Source organism: Rhinopithecus roxellana, chromosome 7 (genome assembly GCF_007565055.1).
Source record: "Rhinopithecus roxellana isolate Shanxi Qingling chromosome 7, ASM756505v1, whole genome shotgun sequence".
NCBI classification, from domain to species: domain Eukaryota; kingdom Metazoa; phylum Chordata; class Mammalia; order Primates; family Cercopithecidae; genus Rhinopithecus; species Rhinopithecus roxellana.
Window position 1 is genome coordinate 118,216,677 of NC_044555.1, and position 5,609 is coordinate 118,222,285.

Sequence of the window (5,609 nt, forward strand, 5' to 3'; positions counted from 1 at the left end):
CCCTCCTCTGATGAGGTATCCTTTGAACCTGGTTGTTTGGAGTTCAGTGTCTTTGTTCATGGTGATCTTAATCTATTCATGGGAGTGGTTGCCAGGCAAGAAAGGTGGATGGAAGTAAACAGAACTAGAGTCACGTCTAATTAAGTGCTTCCTATCTCAGTCTGTGACATCCAGCTGCTACTCACAGGGCCAAAGCAAATATAGCAGGGGCACTTCCTATAAGGGCCTTTGTTTAAATGGTGTTCCAGAGTGCATGCTGTACTGGGCAAGGCAACCCACAGCAGATGAAAACATCTTGATCAAAGGGATGAGGAAGGAAGGAAGCCAGAAGTCACAAGAAAGAGGTGACAAGCATTGGCTTCTAAGAATCATCTTCAGTTTTCCAAAAGAAATAAGTTTAGGCCTGGTGTGGTGGCTCGTGCCTATAATCCCAGCACTTTGGGAGGCCCAGGCTGGCGGATCCCTTGAGGTCAGGAGTTCGAGACCAGCCTGGCCAACATGGTGAAATCCCGTCTCTATAAAAATACAAAAATTAGCCAGATGTGGTAGCTCACACCTATGGTGCCAGCTACTCAGGAGGCTGAGGCAGGAGACTTGCTTGAACCCGGGAGGCGGGGGTTGCAGTGAGCCGAGGTCAGGCCACTGCATTCTAGCCTGGGCAGCAGAGCAAGACTCCATCTCAAAAAAAAAAAAAAAAAATAGTTTACGGGTTACCAGATGGTAAGTTCAGAAACTGGTCAGAAAATAAAATGTAAGATAAGTTGAGGCAAACAGCTCAAGACCTGGGTTGAACTGAAAAAAGAGGAAAGGGTGTGGTGACTCAGGCCTGTAATCCCAGCACTTTGGGAGGCTGAGGTGGGTGGATCACCTGAGGTCAGGAGCTAGAGAGCAGCCTGGCCAACATGCGGAAACCTTATCTCTACTAAAAATAAAAAAATTATACAGGCATGGTGGCCTGTGCCTGTGGTCCCAGCTACTCAGGAGGCTGAGGTAGGAGAATCGCTTGAACCCAAGAGGTGGAGGTTACAGTGAACCGAGATTGCTCCACTGCACTCCATCTCAAAAAAATCAACAACAAAACAAAACAAAAACAAGAGGAAAGAGTAGTAGGGACCTGTGCTGCATGTCCTTTATTGATTTGCTCCCCTAGATCCACTCTCCTTTTTTTTTTTTTTTTTTTTTTTGAGACGGAGTCTCACTCTGTCACTCAGACTGGAGTGTGGTGGCTCAATCTCAGTTCACTACAACCTCCGACTCCTGGGTTCAAGTGATTCTCCTGCCTCAGCTTCCTGAGTAACTGGGATTACAGGTGCATGCCATCACGCCCGGCTAACTTTTGTATTTTTAGTAGAGACGGGGGTTCACCATGTTGGTCAGGCTGGTCTCGAACTCCCGACCTCAGGTGATCCACCGCCTTGGCCTCTCAAAGTGCTAGGATTACAGGCGTGAACCACCGTGCCTGTCCTAGATCTACTCTCTTCTCTGTTCTGTGCTCTGGGAGACTGACCTATGTACATCACATCAGTGAGCTCCATTTCCTGTGGCTTCCAGCTGGGTTTTTTTGTTTGTTCGTTTGTTTTGTTTTGTTTCGTTTTTTTTTTTTTTTTTTTTTTTTTGAGACGGAGTCTCCCTCTTGTTGCCCAGGCTGGATTGCAATGGCGCAATCTCAGCTCACCGCAACCTGCACCTCCAGGGTTCAAGCGATTCTTCTGCCTCAGTCTCCGGAGTAGCTGGGATTACAAGCATGCGCCACCATGTCTGGCTAATTTTGTATTTTTAGTAGAGAGGGGGGTTTCTCCTTGTTGGTCAGGCTGGTCTCGAACTCCCGACCTCAGGTGATCCGCCTGCCTTGGCCTCCCAAAGTGCTGGGATTACAGGCATGAGAAACCACGCCCGGCCTCTCCAGCTGAGTTTGGTCAATGGGAGGGACTGGCAAGAACTTTCAGAAAGGGCAGAGAATGAAGTTAGGGTACTTATTCCCTAACTTTTTTACTGAGGGGTTTCCAGCGCGCTGGCTGGCCCTTTCTCTCACCTGAATGAAGGTCATAGTTTCTCCTGTGAATTAGGCCTTTCCATACAATATTTGCTCTTCTCCAACCCAAATGCAAGAAATCACCCCCTTCCTTTGCCTCCTACTTTGTTAAACCTAGGTTCTACAATATCACTTATGGATTCTCTACATCCTATACAAATGTTGTAAATAAACCGGGAGCGGTGGCTCAAGCCTGTAATCCCAGCACTTTTGGAGACCAAGGCAGGTGGACCACTTGAGACCAGTAGTTTGAGACCAGCCTGGCCAACATGGTGAAATCCTGTCTCTACTAAACATACAAAAATCATCCAGAATTGGTGGCACAGGCCTGTAATCCCAGCTACTCAGGAGGCTAGGCACGAAAATTGTTGGTTCTGGGAGCCAGAGTTTGCAGTGAGCCAAGATCACGCCACTTCATTCCAGCCTGAGTGACAGAGTGACACTGTGTCAAAAAAATAAATAAAAATAAAAAAAAAAAAGCAAATGTTGTAAATCGTTGTTTTATTCAGTGCTTCTTTCAAAAAAATTGGTTAGGCCATCTGTTCCTACTGGACTTTAACTGATCCAGAACTCCTTTTTGTATTACTGAGAAAATTCTTTACAAAATAATTCCATTACTTCTATTAATGACAACTCATTAACTTTCAATTCAAGGAAGAGATATATAAAAAGACACTCTAATAATGTTGTGAAACCACAAAATGTTTACACCCAAATTTCCTAAAGAAATCATATTCAGGCTGGGTGCAGAGGCTCATGCCTGTAATCCCAGCACTTTGGGAGGCCAAGATGGGCTGATAACTTGAGGTCATTAGTTCGAGATCAGCCTGGCCAACATGGTGAAACCCTGTCTCTACTAAAAATACAAAAATTAGCCAGGTGTGGTGTTGCAAGCCTGTAATCCCAACTACTCAGGAGGCTGAGGCAGGAGGATTGCTTGAACCTGGGAGGCGGCAGTTGCAGTGAGACGAGATCTCGCCAGTGCACTTCAGCCTGGGCAACTCTGTCTCAAACAAACAAACAAACAAACAAAAACTAACAAAAAAAAGCCTGGCACGGTGGCTCACGCCTGTAATCCCAGCACTTTGGGAGGCCAAGGCAGGCGGATCACCTGAGGTCAGGAGTTGGAGACCAGCCTGATCAATATGGTGAAACCCCATCTCTACCAAAAAACACAAAAATTTGGCATGTGGTGGCTCACGCCTATAATCCTACCAACAGAGCGAGAGACCATCTAAAAAAAAAAAAAAGTACCAAAATTCAAAAATTGCTGGGTGCGGTGACTCACACCTGTAATCCTAACACTTTGGAAGGCCAAAGCAAGTGGATCACCTGAGGTCGGGAGTTCGAGATCAGCCTGACCAACATGGAGAAACCCCATGTCTACTTAAAAATACAAAATTAGCCGGGCATGGTGGCACATGGCTGTAGTCCCAGCTACTCAGGAGGCTGAGACAGGACAGTTGCTTGAACCTAGGAGGTGGAGGTTGCAATGAGCCGAGATCACACCACTGCACTCCAGCCTGGGCGACAGAGCGAGACTTGGTCTCAAAAAAAAAAGAAAAGAAAAGAAATCATATCTTTTTCCTGAGTTCTAAGCTCAGGAATCTGTAATATCTTTAAAATTTTTTATTTTTATTTATTTATTTATTTATTTTGAGACGGAGTCTTGCTCTGTTATCTAGTCTGGAGTACAGTGGCACAATCTCAGCTCACCACCACCTCCACCTCCTGAGTTCAAGTGATTCTCCTGCCTCAGTCTCCTGAGTATTCGGCCAATTTTTGTATTTTTGGTACAGATGGGGGTTTCACCATGTTGGCCAGGCTGGTCTTGAACTTCTGGCCTCAAGTTATCTGGCTGCCTTGGCCTCCCAAACTGCTGGGATTACAGGCGTGAGCCACCATGCGCGGCCTAATATCTTTTTTAAAATGTTGAATTTCACAAAGGTAATCTCTGATGTGTTTATTTGATGTCTATGTCCCCTACTAAATTCCATGACTCTGTTAGAACAGGGACATGTCTGTTTTGTTGTGTGCTGTATCCTCAGTAATGAGGATGGTAACTCTCAAATAGTAGATACTTGACATTTTTTTTTAAGTTTAATGAATGAGTGAAAAAAAGTCAAAAGTAGTAATAACAACAATTAACTATCATGGATTACTGATGAGTCACTCTCTTAATTACAGGCAGATGTGATGAGGCAGGCATTTGTTTGGATAGCTTCCTTAGTGAATCATGTGACCTATTTATGGCTTACAATTATATCGTTTTGTGAAGGTGGTGTGGGAGTGTTCATAAATTTTTCAGGATGTCTGCTTCATTATAAAGATAACATGAGATGGTAAATTTCAACATAGCCTGAACAAAATTGTCTGGACTTTAGGAAAGCCTTAAAGCCTTATTCAGAGCTGAGGAACTCATAACACATGTTTTGCAGGGGTGTGCCTGTAATATCAAATGAGTCCCTGAAGGGAAAAGCCAATGACATTAAGAAACCTGTAAATGCTTTTGATAGGACCACTAGCAGAGATTCCTTGACTTAGTTGTGCCCTTACCTAACACATCACCCAGGAAATAATACTCATCAGTACACCCTTTTCAGGGCATTCATTTGCAGATGCTTCTGGTCAATAAATCAGCAAACATTCCTACTGCACCTACTATTTGTCCTGTCCTGTGAAGACACTCTCCCACACCAAGGCCCTGGCAATGATGAGTAAGACATAGTTCGCGTTTGTGATTGCTCACAGACTAGTGGAGCCATAGTCACAATATAAGTACCCTAATGAAGGTATTAATTTTTTGTTTTGTCTTTTTTTTTTTTTTTTTTGAGACAGAGTCTCGCTCAGTCGCCCAGGCTGGAGTGCGGTGGCGTGATCTCGGCTCACTGCAAGCTCCGCCTCCCAGGTTCACCCCATTCTCCTGCCTCAGCCTCCCGAGTAGCTGGGACTACAGGTGCCCACCACCACGCCTGGCTAATTTTTTGTATTTTTTAGTAGAGACGGAGTTTCACCAAGTTGGCCAGGATGGTCTTGATCTCCTGACCTCGTGATCCGCCATCCTCGGCCTCCCAAAGTGCTGGGATTACAGTCATAAGCCACCACGCCTGGCCCTTTTTTTTTTTTTTTTGAGACGAAGTCTCGCTCTGATGCCCAGGCTGGAGTGAAGTGATTCGATCTCGGCTCACCGCAACCTCCACCTCCTGGGTTCAAGTGATTCTGGTGCCTTGGCCTCCCTAGTAGCTGTGATTACAGGCCTGAGCCACCACGCCCGGCTTTTGTATTTTTACAAAATACAAAAACCCTGAATACAGGGTTTCACCATATTGCCCAGGCTGTTCTCGAACTCCTGAGCTCAAGTGATGCACCCGCCTAGGCCTCCCCAAGTGCTGGGATTACAGGCGTGAGGCACTGTGCCAGGCCTGTTTCAGTTTTCTTTCAGTTTTTTTCCCCTTCCCATTCTTATTGAATTAATTTCTTTCTTTTTTTTTTTTTTGAGAAGGAGTTTTGCTCTTGTTGCCCAGGCTGGAATGTAGTGGCCCTATCTCAGCTCACCACAATCTCCACCCTCTGGGTT